At 34.8% G+C, this 14,684-nt stretch overlaps 1 protein-coding gene across 4 annotated transcripts in view; it reads right to left on the reverse strand.

Annotated features, from left to right (window-relative positions):
- Positions 1-14,684, reverse strand: part of ZFPM2 (zinc finger protein, FOG family member 2) — a 317,797-nt gene that overhangs the window by 222,408 nt on the left and 80,705 nt on the right. The gene's annotated exons all lie outside the window — the stretch shown is intronic.

Genomic DNA, 14,684 nt, shown 5'->3' on the forward strand with positions numbered 1-14,684 from the left:
CAAAAATCTTACTACTAGCAAATAGAATAAGATCAAGACTCATGTGCATTATGTCACCACAAGACTGTATTTGACAGCTCTAATCAAAGACATGAAATATGATGGGGGCTTTACAATTAAAATAAAAAGCAACAAAAACGATTGCAGAATCCAAATGAGTTATCATTTAAAAAATTAACGTGTTATGTAAAACCTTACTATCCCACCACTGACAATGAAGTCACTGTGAAATGAAAATGAACAGCAGCCTCAAGATTTAGTTCCTACTTCTCAAAAGAAAAAATACCCTACTCCTTTTAAAAATATGAGTCAAAACATCTTCTATATGAAGATAAGTATTTTAATAAAAAGTTAGGAAGTTAGAAAATCAAGCAAATCCATGAAACAATGTTCTGTAATTAACAGAAACTCAAGAAGTTACAATCTGAAGTCCTTATTTAGTGTATTCAGAATTCTGGGTCTTACTGCAGTAATTTACTCAACCTTTAAGGCCCTTTTACACTGTCAGAGGAGTGGAAAGTGGCCTTTAGCATTGCCTCAATTTGCATCCCTATTAATTTATGCAAACTAACAGTTTGCTGAGTACGTAGAAAGTACAATGATAAAGACAGCTCCTTCCTGGAAAAGCTTCTGACCCAAGGCCGCAGTCCTACAAACACTTACTAATGTGCTTAACTTAATGCATGTGAGCAGTTCTTTGTTTAATGGCATGCTCATATGCATTAAATTAAAAGTTTGCAAATGCTTTACAAGATGGGAGCCTAGAAGACCAAAAGCATTCTTCTCAGTGTAGATTTTTTTTCTTACTACCTGGAGAGGAAGATAAAATAAAATAAAATAAAATAAAATAAAATAAAATAAAATAAAATAAAATAAAATACTTATTGATTCTATCTTCAAATGCCAGGTTAGGCTGGAAAAGTAGATTTAAGCATCTATTTCTTGCACTGTTCTATGAACTCTTTTTCTGGAGACGTAAGATATTTTCGGATGTTCAGAAGTATACTTGTTCCTATCTCCCATTAATAACAGAGTCCAGGCGGATGAACACTCCCCTGGTGACTGTGGCTAAAATGATATATGCATTCATACATTAACTAGTCATTAACAGACTAGGTATTAACTCCACTGGCATCAATGTGTACTCCTATTTACTTCAATAGGACCAGAAATTTTAATGAGATCCTTAAATTTAAAGACAAAGTTTGACTACCTTGACATAAAATAATAAATTTCTGCCTTCTGTTAAAATTTAAATTAGCATAAGTAATTGCTGAATTTGGGCATACAGCTGTCTAATAATATCCACAGTGCTTATTACCACATTTCTGGAGAGAAGACAATGTTAAACTTAGTGATATTTGACAGCATGTTACTCAATGAATAGTCCCCTGACATCCACAGGGCATCACAGGGAGTGATGAGTACCCCAACTGAAGGTGGCCATGTTAGGTTGCAGAAGTCACCTTCAGTATTTGGTATTCTTTATTTATGCATACAGACTGCTTAATATAGATAAAGCAAAGCTCTGACTGCTAGTGAGCAAAATAAAGTCATATTTCACAGTTATGATGTCATCAAAGGACTATATTTCATGGCTATAACATCTTTGCAAATATCTACATAAAGTGGTATCCCCAAGGAGCACTACTTGCTAAGTCTGCCTGAGGTCCAGCAAGGTGGACCTCCTTAAATTCCATTTAATGTACATTAACATTTGAATATCAAGGAAGTCTAAATAGCCTGAGGGTAGAAAAGGCATTCTGAGTTTCATACACTGTAGCATACTTGCCATATTACATTAATTTTTATATATATTATGTGCCATGTTATCTTCAATTCACTCTTTTTAAATTTCAGCACACTATTTTGCTTTATGCATTTATCTGTGCATATATGCTTTATATATTATATGTAATTACAAAATTACAACTGAAGTGAATCTCATATAATATATAAACTATCATTGATGCAGTCTCAGAATTTCAGATCTTGAAAATAGAATTTGATTACTTTATTCACTCTGAACCAGTATCACTGTAATATCAGCCTTAAGCAATACGGGCTGCTAAAATCATTTGGTTCCATTTTTCCAAAAAGGAAAACTGATAGGATTATTTTCATGATAAATTAATTTTACCATGTAATTGCAATTATGACTTCTAATTAATGAATGGTTTCAGCCTCACTAACTAGGTCAGCATTTTTCTTTTAAAAATATATCATTTTTCTCTTTAGATAAGCGTCACGATATATCCAAGCTTTGGGGAAACGCACATAGCATTTTTATAGGGCAATGATCCCAGAAGCTGAGAAATGGTGGAAGTAACATGATGTGCTTTGCTACATATTCAGGCAATTTTTTGTCTCTTTTACGAGAAAAGTTAAAAAGCAAGCAGATGGCAAAAGGCTTTTTAATAGGGAGGATCACAGTTTCTAAGCACCATTAGAGTATTATCTAATTTCTTGACTGAGTTTCCCAGTATGTAGAACACCAAACAATGTGAGACCAATGAATCAGTAGAGCAACTAATCTATTACATCATGTTTGGCAATAGGCATATGACATTGTACAGTATGTTGACAAGAGGCAGAATTCAAGGAGAATGGGTTTTCTGTAATCAGATGTATTCCTACAGAAAAGTATTAAAGGAACCCGAAGCTTACTTCATGCATCATGTAGGACAGAGCCCAATGCTCCTCATCATCCATTGCTCTGTCAGATCACATGCTTGAAGGTACCATAGCAATATGCAAGAGCACTTCTCCAGTGTCCCCTGAAGATGTCCTCTGGCACAGATACACCATTTTAAATTCTACATTGCTCCTCTCCCATTCTTTGATTCCAGATGATTCACGCGTTGTGGCACGAAGATACAGAAAAGAACACTGCCTAAGAAGTAACTATTAAAACAAGGATTAGCAGGACAAGATTACAGTAAAATAATTTCCTTGGATGAGGCTCAAAATTTGATGGCTAAAATGTTATGGATATAGTAAGTAAACTAAATGTTAGGTCTTATCGGACTGAAGCGCACCAAAATATCTGTTGTTTTCTTGTAGGTTTTTTTCTTTTTCTCCTGCTTGCAATAGTCATATATTTAAAGAACACCTCTTTAACAAAATTTCCATGAAAAGTTGAGATGCACTACATACTTTGAAAAGCAGTCAGTATCAAATGCTAAGCAGTTCTGTAATTGGGGAAAAAAGTTTCTTCCTGAGAGCAAGTCAACAAAAATCATAAAGTACAAATCACAATAATAAAAGTATTAAGTAAACAAAATTTAAAATTATACATATTTTATGAGATCACAACAAACAATATGAAGCATTTACAATGTTGCAAACCTTGAAAACAGGACTGTATTACACCTAGGAAAATTCTCAGTGAATGCTTATCATGAGTACTGTCTTTTTTTTAACGAGAACTATTATTTATTTATATATGCAAGCCAAAGATTTATGACCTGATTAGTTGTTTTGGCACCACAGTATGAGTATCAAACTTCAGATAACTTAATGAAGAGGTTTTTTTGCACAATGATGTAACTTGAAATTCAGTCTCCTTTAAGAAGCACTGAGCCCAAAATGTATATACACAACACTCTGGAACAGTATGTCCATTGTATACATTGTACTGTCCTTCTAAATTATCCACAATAATCCATCATTGTGGTTTTATGCTGATGAAGCATCTTTAAAATCAATGCAACAATACTGCCATAAAATCAGAGAAGCACAGACCTGAACACGCCTACCTTGAGTATTTCCTCTAAGTAAAATATAAGCTTTATCCTCAATCTTTGAAACATATCAGCCAATATTTTTTTATAACAAACAATATGTCACTGCATAATACTGCAACACTCACTTAAGACAAAATTATGTAAAATACTGGAAAGTTTTTCTATCCATAATCCCCAATAATCTGTTGTGAAGTCAAGTATGGCTGTTAAGTTTTCTAGCTTGAATACATTGCTTGACGGTCTTGAGGGAGACAAAGGGGAGCAAAGGGAGAGTAAGCTATGATGGGACAATTTGATTCATTTTTTCCTAAAATATCATAAAAGATGGAACAGATAACACTGGACTGGTTGCCCACACTGGCAAAACAGGCACACACAAGCATCTTCTCCACAAAATATGATTCAATATGATATAGATTAAAAATAATTTTTGCAATCAGCCCTTATTATTAAAAAGCGCATTTGGAAAGCTCTAAAATCTTTTGGGGGAAAAAACCCACAAAATAACCAAAAAACCACTAGTTCAGATATTGTCTACACAGCTGTTTTAGAAGGTCTAAGCTAAACAGCTATCTTCAGGAAAAACTAGGAACAGTGGCCATTGTGCAGTTACAGGTTTCCATACATAGGCTTTAATCCTTATTACTTTTGCCTACCCAAATATCAGCATAGGTATATTACTAGTTTTAACTCAGGGCCATACTTCTGAATATTTGTTTTTGGGGTTTCTCACTGATTCCATCAGAAAATGTTTAAATAACTAAAAATTTTGTAACTAAACAAAAATGAGGTCTGAGGTACCACACTTACTTTTGCCATGTTGGTGAATAAGTGCTGAGTGATTGCACTAAAGACTTTATTGTAGCATTTCTGTATGATGACCATCATTGTACTTCACGCAGATCATTTACAGACACCCGTGTTTGAAGCCTACATCAAAGAGATAAAATAAGATCTACTATTCAATCCATATCCTTCTTTTGAGCGTGCAATGGTAAAGTAGCCTAAAAAATGAAATATGGTAATCAAAAACGTAAACCCAAATCTGTTCTAAGTTGGTCTCACTGAGCTAAACACAGATACTGAGAAAGGCAAGGTCGGAATTGAGGACTGTCACAGTCCCATGACCACCACATCCAGTTTCCCTTTCCAACTCTGAACCATTCTGAACTGTGTAATTTTGGGGGTAAATACTAGTATCCAGTTTGTTACTCACATGTCACATTAAATTTTTTACTCAGCAAAGGCTGGTTCTTTCAAATGGAGGTACAACGGTTCCTGGCGATAATGTTTTTGTTGGTTTAGTTACATTATTCCACCTTTTACGTTATGATGTCTTAAGAGAGAGTAAATAAAGCAGTTTTCAAAGGGGTAGGAGGAAAATGTATTTTGAAAATCAAAACAATTTCTTTAATGATATGCTGGACACAGGACATGTCACTGAAGCCAACTGAAATCTGCCAGTTCCAGAAACAAAGTCACTAGCACCTCTCACTAGGTGTTTGCATCCAACTGCTGGACTACAGCTTTGCGTGGTAAGTAACACTATGTTGCGTATACAGTTCAATATATTAACAAATCCATCCTTCAATTGTTCAAGCCAGTGTTACCATGCAGTATTTTGCATGCAATAATCTTAGCTGAGTTAAAGAGAAAAACATAACAAAGAACAAAATAGTTGTGGACTGATTACATGTCCCTTTTGATTCTCACCCCATCTGTTTCCAAAACCAGACATTGTTTCCTAGTCCTTTGCAATTACCAGGGTGTTATATTGCCTTTATGACCAAACTACAGTGGAGACAGCTGAAAAGTGCAAAGCTTTCTGCCAGCCTCTGCAGGTCCCTTGGTGCATGAAACTACAAGAAACAATGTATTGTAATGCAGATGTTCATTGATTCCCTGCAGAACTTCACAGACTAGGAGTCCTTCACTGTGTGACCTACAGGGATTTGTACTTTACATAATATCCGCTATATAGCCTATCATGTCCAAAGCGAAGTACCTAGTGAATCTGATCATTCGTCCCTTGCACATGCCTTTCCCAGCTATCAACTTTTTTCAGAGAACAAGAAGTCTTTTGTACTTGAAACGTAAATGTCAATCAAAATAGAATACATTTCTAATGTGTACCACCTTTCATTCAGAGTTCAATGCCTTGTACAAATCAGGCCAATGTTATTGCCTCATGCTGGACATACACAAGTACAAAAGAATTTAGGAAGATACCAGATCAATTTCAAGTCTGCCTAGTCTAGAAACTTGCTCACTTGCAGATTAAGATGGTTTCCAAAGAAGAATTTACACCCAACATACCAAAAATGAAAACCCTCGCTATGTCAAGTAAATATTTCACAAGCAGGTAAATAAAGGCCCATGAATATTAAATGAGTACCATCAAACTAAAAACTAACAGACTTGAAGGTTTTAGATAGTTTCACTTTTCTGAAGCATTTTGACTAGCATAAAAATGAAGTTTTGCACTTGAAAATATTCTAAAAGGCTAATTGTTTAAATAAAATTAAAATTCTCCAAATGTGAAATGTACATATGAAAAAATGTTAGTTACTTCTAAACCAGATTCATTTCTATAGCAACTGATTTTGAAATTAAATTTAAATTTGCATATATATGTTAATTGTGTGAAACAATGATAAGGAAATGGCATCCCAACTGACAAAACAGTTGGAATGTTTGACAAGGGCTCCAGTATTCAGTGATGAACTTGCTGCTTTTTGATATTTTAAGCCGCAAGTCAAATGAGGTAATGCTTATCTCCAAGTTTACAGAATCTTACTATATTTGCACCTTGAATAATGAAAGAGATGCTACAGAAGTCACCACAAGTTACATCAAGATGGGAAATATCTCTTAGTTTTCAAAATTTAGTACTGCCTATTCACATGATTTTAGGGAAATTGTATTATACCTCCATTTTCTCTTAAAGCTTTGCTGACCACCATTTCAGGCAAGCAGGCATTATTTCATTTTGTCCAGGTGTGGACATTTTCATTTGTCAGGTGTGACCATAAAATTAAAATTCTCCCCATGACTTGATTTTATCTATTGCACATGCTCAGTAGGTCACGCAACAGCCTGTTTCCCACAAAAGTCAGATCTGCACGTGGGAAAGATGACAGCAAATGTTTGGTTGCTCCTTCCACGTGAGTTCGCACAGCCATTCTCACTTTCTCATCTTTCAGGCCTGTACTGGGAGCAGTCTGCCAACAAGATCAATTGCCTTGAAGAACATCCAATTTCTGTACTCAGTATGTCTGTTAAAGGTAAAGGAAGGTTAATTACGTGTGCCAAAGAACCGTTCTGGGCACTGAAGCCAAATACGGCCATATTTATGTGCTGGGAGACTTCCTTAGCCTTTAAACAGTTGACTGCACGCAAACTACCCCTGGAGAATGGTCCCTACCACACTTTAACTCCTGCACCTTGGGATCTGCTTGGGAAGAGTGTCAACCATAATCATGCCAGGGACCATTTTAACACTTCACAAGTATATACTACTCAGCTTCTGTCACTACTGAATTTGCTAACACAGGTGTAGCCTATTTTTCCTTACAGTTCTTAGCCCCACACCTTCTCATTAGGAGACAGAAATGTGCTCATCACATAAGAGCACAGAGGTGCAGCCCTGAGAAAGGTCTGCAGGAGGAAGCAGCTGCTACAGCCAGCAGAATAATTCATCAATCCCAGCTGGTCACAGCAAGATGAATATCCTGCTGGTTCCAGGTTATACACTAAGAGTGACTTCTAAAATATCATATATTTAAATATGAGCTCTTACTATCATTTGATGATACAAGAATCTCAGCTTTTGTTACAAAAAAATGGGGCGGGGGGGGCAAACCTCAAGAGTTCATGCTTTTAGCAGACATTTGGTGGTGAGTCCCAACGATGTATGGATGAACATTGTTAAGTTATAGGCACTAACTACATCATAAAGGTCAAACAAGTTGAATATAGTGCAAGAGTACTTGGGGAACAATGGTTTTAGTCAATTAGACCTAAAATGGAATGGTGCTTTGCAGAGTTCTGCAGATGATTGAGTTTCAGGTAATCAACAGAAATCTAGGCTACGCATGGAAAAGGACTGGGAACACTACAGTCCTTGAAGACTTGGATCGGTTCTATATCCAAGACTGAAAATTATTTGAAAACCTGCATTTAATACATGGATGTGGTAACTTCTTAAAACAGCTCCAGCATCAGAATCCAGACCATGAAGACAGTGGTCCACTAGCATTTACTTCACCTACCTTAACAGTATTCAAGCGTCAAAACAAGATCTGCAGTCCAAGGGTTAGCTGAATGACTGTTACACCCTTACTCTTGCCATTTTGTCTCCGCATAGCCTCCTCCTAGTTCCAAACTAGTGATGGAAACCTGATCAAGATCCACAGAAATCCTCCCCGGCTCCTCCAAGGTCCCCTCCCAACCTCCAGCATGGCAGCCCGGCTCTCAGCTTTTAATTCAATATCCACTTCACTACAGAAGATTTATTTAGACTGCCTCTTGTTTCATAAAGGCCTCCAAAAGTCTGTAGTGATTTTTGACACTTTGTTATAATGTTTCTATGACCCCCCCACCCCCTCCTCACATACCACACCACCACCCAGCCTCATTTTCATACGGATACAAAGCATCGGGATAAAATGATGGTTCATTATAGTGGTACAGAGCTCTTATCTTCATCCGGCAAGAGTCATTTCCTTCCAAAGATTGAAATGCAAATGTGAAAATTAATGATAACTGCATTATCTGATAGCAGAGATAATACCGATTCACTGTCAGAGTAACACACAGTCGTTCTATGATTTCCTCTGCTTCTTCACAATATTCTTCTTACTGTCAGACTATATCTATGGTTAACTATGTTTCATGGATTTTTGTTAATTTACATCAAATAGCATTTCCAAGATCTTATATCTACCACATTTCCCCAATCAAAAAAGAAACGAAATCAGGACAGTAATCTCCAAGTCCTTCTTAGGACTGGTTTAAAAAGAAAGAAAAAAAAGAAAAAATAAAAGAAAGAAAAGAAGTAAAAAGGGGGAAAAAAAAAAAAAAGACTGTCCTTAATGTCTGTTACCATCATTGGTAGAATGATGTCTACCAATCATTCCAATCTACACTATACAATTTTGCTTTGTAACCCAAACTGTTTATCATATTACTAAATAATGCAGAGTAAACCCAACAATCAATATATATTTACAGTGAGTCTTATGAATGGCTACAGGAAATATATTCAGAAAAGCTTTTCAAACTACCTTTTATAGCAGGTGAAAATGTGAACCTGGCATGTCAGATGTTGACTAGAACCTTTCTGATCCGCATCTCACTAAAATGATACACCAGAACTCACATGAAAGCCTGCTTCTCTCTGTCTTTTATTAAACGTTAATAGGAGCATAGGTCAATATATAATTATTTTAAAACACTATTTAATTTTCTGTTTAGTATTTTTCTTAAACTTTCTGATACATTTTAAGAAAAACACTGTCATAGTAAATAAAAGAAACTATACTGTACTATATTTAACTATCCTTTGTATAGTTCTCTGATATATGTATATGAGCAATGATGAGTCTTCTAAGATGTAACATGAGTTGTGACTTCATCCTGCTTTACTATTATCAACAACAGAAGTTCTGTTGATTTACTGGAGGCAGAATTTTACACATGGGAAACTTTCACTTTATGTGGAGATGAATGTAAATAATACATAAAAAATTAGCATAAAATGTCAACGAGAGGTTTAGGTCTTATTTTCCACTGCATATTTTTTTTCATTTTGGATATGTGGACAAATCACATTTTCTCACTTTCTAAGAAAAATTCAGATACATTTCAACAGAACTTCTGAGACTGACTTTCAAAAATATCCAGTTCACAAAATGAGCACGTTCTGCAAGAAAGCTGTGCTCCTTTATGGCTATGAAACATAGGAAATAAGGATAATCTAGTTGACAGTATACTGCACATGAATGAAGAAGAGACAGACCCAAATCTTCCTTAGGATCAAGATTTTCTGAGTGGCATTAATTCCACCTTTGTAAATGTCCTACACCCAGTTCCCCAACTGCTAACCCAGAGAATATTTCTCTGTCTCAAACAGCAGACACAACGTCACCGATGGCTGAAACGCTCACTGGTTATTGGACCTCTGTGGGAAGAAAGTCAAAAGAACTGAGTGCATAGGACGGTGGAGTGGGTTTTGAAAATCTTTTTGGCTTAGTTAGTCAGAACTAGAAAATTGTGTGCCATCTGTCTACAGTGAAAGAACTTCCCCTCGCACGTTACTCACAGAATAGGTATGGGATGTCTTCTACTGTATTGCTTTATTCTGTCACTACAGAATAGCAGCAGAGGATTTAGAAGAGCACAGAGAAGTTATTATTCTTAACATAGCTTGAAAACACAATTACTGGAGAAATAAAAATTGGGAGTTGCTTAGGTTGGAGGACTTCTAGTACTTATTCATTATAAATGCATCCAAATGGTACAATATTTTAAAAAACTAATATATAGTATATTCACTTATTCATTCCATTTTAGTTACAAGGAATTATCATGGTCAGCCAGTCCAACTTCTGCCCCAGTGGAATCTACACCATTTAAAAAGTCAAGTGTTTACCACAGAACTGGATCATGTTCTCTAGGGAAGTATCTCATCCCGAATGTAAATATTTCTAATGACAGATAAATGACTTTTCATAAAATGTTCCAATAATTTACTTTTTAAGCACTAAAAATCTGTTCTTTGTGTCTGAAATTGTGGAGTTTCAATGTCCATTTAATCTTGATATTTTTACTAGTAAGAGGTGCCCATTGTTATCAGATTTTCCCTCTGAATTTAAAGTAGTTTGTAATCAGGTTGTCCTTTAATATTTTCTTTGATAAAATAAATAGGTAAAGAAACTAGACTTTTCATAACAACAGTCATTTCAACATTCTAGTGGCTCTTTTCTAAACCTGTTTCAAATATTACCATCATTCTTGAAATGTGAATGCAGGAGAAAGAACCCTGTTTCAGCATCGAACAACGCTGTCGTGTGGAGGGTGTCCCTGCCCATGGCAGGGGGAGTGGGAACTAGATGATCTTTAAGTCCCTTCCAACCCAAACCATTCTAGGATTCTATGTTTCTATGATCCTATGTCTGCTAACCAGACAACCAAGATCACTTGAGAACCCAAATATATCCTTCAGCCACAACTCCATCTTTTGATCTCTGCCTCTAGTTCACTAAATCTCAAGACTTTTTTGGACACATTGCTTTCTGTAGTAAAACTTCTATTACCTTCTCATAAGCACATGACTTCATATTTAATTATATGGAAAATAAAATTTTGCTGCAGGTAACGTCATTATTCAGATCTGGCAACAGCAATACTTACCCATTATTCAGTATTTTCTTTGCATTGTAAACATATTACAAAGAACTAATATACTTCAGCTCACCACTACATATTAAGTTGGTTTTAGAAGATGTATTTTTTCCATAAACCTAAACGGAATGGCATTTTTACTAATTCCCCTTTAATAAAAGGGTCTTATATCACTTATCCCATTATTTCCAATGGGACCACTGTTATGTGGACAAGTCTGTCACCATCCAGACCAACCTTAGTTTACTGTTTTCGAACACATGTGTATCCTCTAGTATTCTAAAATTTCCAAATCATCTCAAAACTTTTTGAAAATTGAAGGCTGATGGTTAGGACAGTGGGTCACCTAGCTCCTAAAAAGTTAAATTCAAACTATCAGACTGCTTAAATTATCTAGGATTTAGCACGTTTAACATATTGATTAGTTGCTGATGGAACAGAAGTACAGTCATCACTTACAGACAAACAGGCCTTCCAGCACAAATATGTTTTAAGCAGACTAGAAATATTTAAATTATTCTACCCTTTTTCCTGTCCCCTGTAAATATTAAAAGTCCTGACTTGTAATAGATCAATACCAATTCTCTAATGATTTTTTCTTACCACATTTTAAAATGTCATCTTACTGTTATTAATGAAGCTACTGATAGATTTTTAGTGCCTTTTTTTTTCTTTTTTTTTTTTCCCCAGGTATTACTGTTTTCCCGTTCATTTTAAACTTGGATTTTTCTGGTGTTTTAAATTCTCTTCTAGGTAAAGCCAATATTACCTTCACTTTTATTATAGCCTTTGGAAAATTGAAAAAAATTGTTCTTAAACACTTTCAAGTTATGATTCATACTTTTTCATTCAAATCTTTTATCCCTTTCAATACAGTTCATATTTACTGTCTCTTAAAATGGCAAGTACAGTGGACTGAACTTGTATTCACCAATACAGGCATGATCACTGGATGATAAACAAGCACTAATTTCTAATTCTGTAAACAATCTTTATCTCTCAAAATGGCATATAATCTATAATTTCCTTATATTGAGTTCCACAATATTTTAGTTAAGGGACCTGGTATCTAAAATTTTCAGAGATTTTAAGAAAGCTCTTGTATGGAAGCATAGAACCTCTAGGATATTTCATTCATAGTTCCCCATATTTAGGATGTTTTTTGTTCTTACATAGCACAGATATCCAGTAAAAAAGGGAATGATCCTATTCTCTTGTGTGATGGATGGTCTGAAAAAGACATGCTGGAGATCGGCCTTTTGTTCATTATGTGTTAAAACACTGATCACTGGCCTCACATGCACTGATATCCTAGCAATAATACAAAGCTATAGAACTATATACATCTACATGTATCAAGGCATCCATCTGATGGCAAATAATACATTTAAGGCTGTAAAATGACCTCTGTTTCCATGTTTAAAAAAATAAGTCTTTTAATACAAAATTGATTTAAGTCCAGTCTCGCTTTGCAGTCTGTTTCTATTCCTTGGACTTTTGCTGTTGGCTATAATAGAAAAAGAATCAGGTCCTTTACTGTGTGTCCATATACAGTCTATTGACCTCAGTTTCCATTATTTCAGAATAGTCTTCTCATTAAAAATATTTTTTTTAAAAATGAGGACAAAATCAATGAAAACTGAGAATAGCTTAAAAAACATTCAGGTAACACTCAAAGTGACTACACAGAGTAGGCATTATCTTTGCAATTCCTTGATGGTCAGTGAAGGTCACAAGACTGTGATCTGAAAGATTGTTTCAGCAGAAACTCTTTGAAGCTACAGCACATTTAACTTTAGATTTTTCTTCATAAAAATATTCTAATTACACAGGCTTGGGAATGCGTGTGAACCATTTAACAATGCAAATTTTCAAACAAAATAAAACTCTAATTAATGCCGGAAGCTTAATTTTGACTCATCCGTGAGTAAGTTGTTGCTAATGAGTAAGTCACAGAACTTCAGTCTCTTGCAAGTACTGGCTCTAAAAATAACAGTATGTTCTCTTAGTGCTAAAAAAAGAAAAAATATATCAAAGTAACAAAACAGCTCTATTATTTATATGAATCCTTGAGTTCTCAGAGTCCACATTATCAGCTGACAATAACTCGTATCATGCAGAACACAGTCATCAGAGAGTTCCATCTCAGTAAGGAGACCAGAGACAGACCAGATAACAATGTATGGTCATGTACTCTTTGAGGCAGCATCTCTACTATGAGTTGGTAAAGTTGCTGGAAAAAAGTTTTTAATGGTTCTGTTTGTACTGTGCTAAAATATGATCCTAAATAAACAAAATATTTCATACTTTTTTTTTTTTTTCCCCCAAAGATCTGAAAGAAGTTCTCTTTGTACTGAGTGGTCGATAATGATCTTCTGTTAATTGTTTCTTTTTCTGTATTCATTTCAGAAAACAAGCATGATGGAGAGCATGGCATGTAGTATGCATCCATTCCTTTATACACATAATACCCTTGTAAAGAACCAGTATTTAAATAAAACAAATCTGCTTATTTCATGGTGGTGGTCATCAGTTTTCTGAAGTCAAAAGGAATTTTCCCGCATTCATCTTTGCTTTTCATCTTATCCCATGTCAAAGCTACCAATAAATATTACAAGAAATACATACATTTTACTGTTTAACTGAAATTTTTTTCCCAACAAAATAAAAAATACTCCTTTTACTCCATACTGTCATAAAAGATATCTCTGAAAATATTGTATAAGATAGCTCATACAAAAAACAGTAACAGCCCACAAAATACATATTCAACTATGTTGAAATACACTACAAGAAAAAGGCAACAAAAGATTCCCAATTTCAGATAGAGTTTATTTATAATGAAATTAAAAACAAGTCATATGTTACTCACTGACAGCCTTTAAGTCTACTATGAAGCTGGAAAAGCCCATTCTGCTACAACCAAAGATGTCTTTTATATTATTTTAAATGTATTGTCATGTATTTTAACACTAAATCTTGTTTTCATATAACACCATAGTGCTTTATATTGAAAATCAACTTATTTCTGTATTATCATTAAGAACATTTTAAATGACATCATAATAATTAGATAGACTATGTCTTCATTTTTTTTTGCATTATATTTTCCAGCTACTGGTTTCAGAAAATTACCATTAGTTTTGTTCTTCTCTTCATGAAGAGCATACAGTAATTTGCAAAATCAAGCAAGGATGAAAATGTGATTGAAATGTAGGGAATATTTCTAATGAAATATTATTACTGCATTATAAATTATTGATAGAACGCTTCTGCAGCTCTTTTCTGATGTGCTCATCCTTTTTAGGGAAAAATTCCATGAGCGATACAGCTATTCGGAGGGTATGTTTGGCTTCAGATGCAGACTTTCCAACAGCACTACTAAAATATAGTAAATATAATAGATTTTTAAGGCCCATTCCAGAGTCCATAGCAATGAAAACATTGCATTGAATTCAACTGCAGAATTGCCTAATTGAGAAATACAATTTACTCCTTTGTCTCAGGTACTTTTATGGTACAACAGAGGTTTTA

The sequence above is a fragment of the Balearica regulorum genome, chromosome 2 (genome assembly GCF_011004875.1).
Source record: "Balearica regulorum gibbericeps isolate bBalReg1 chromosome 2, bBalReg1.pri, whole genome shotgun sequence".
NCBI lineage: Eukaryota > Metazoa > Chordata > Aves > Gruiformes > Gruidae > Balearica > Balearica regulorum.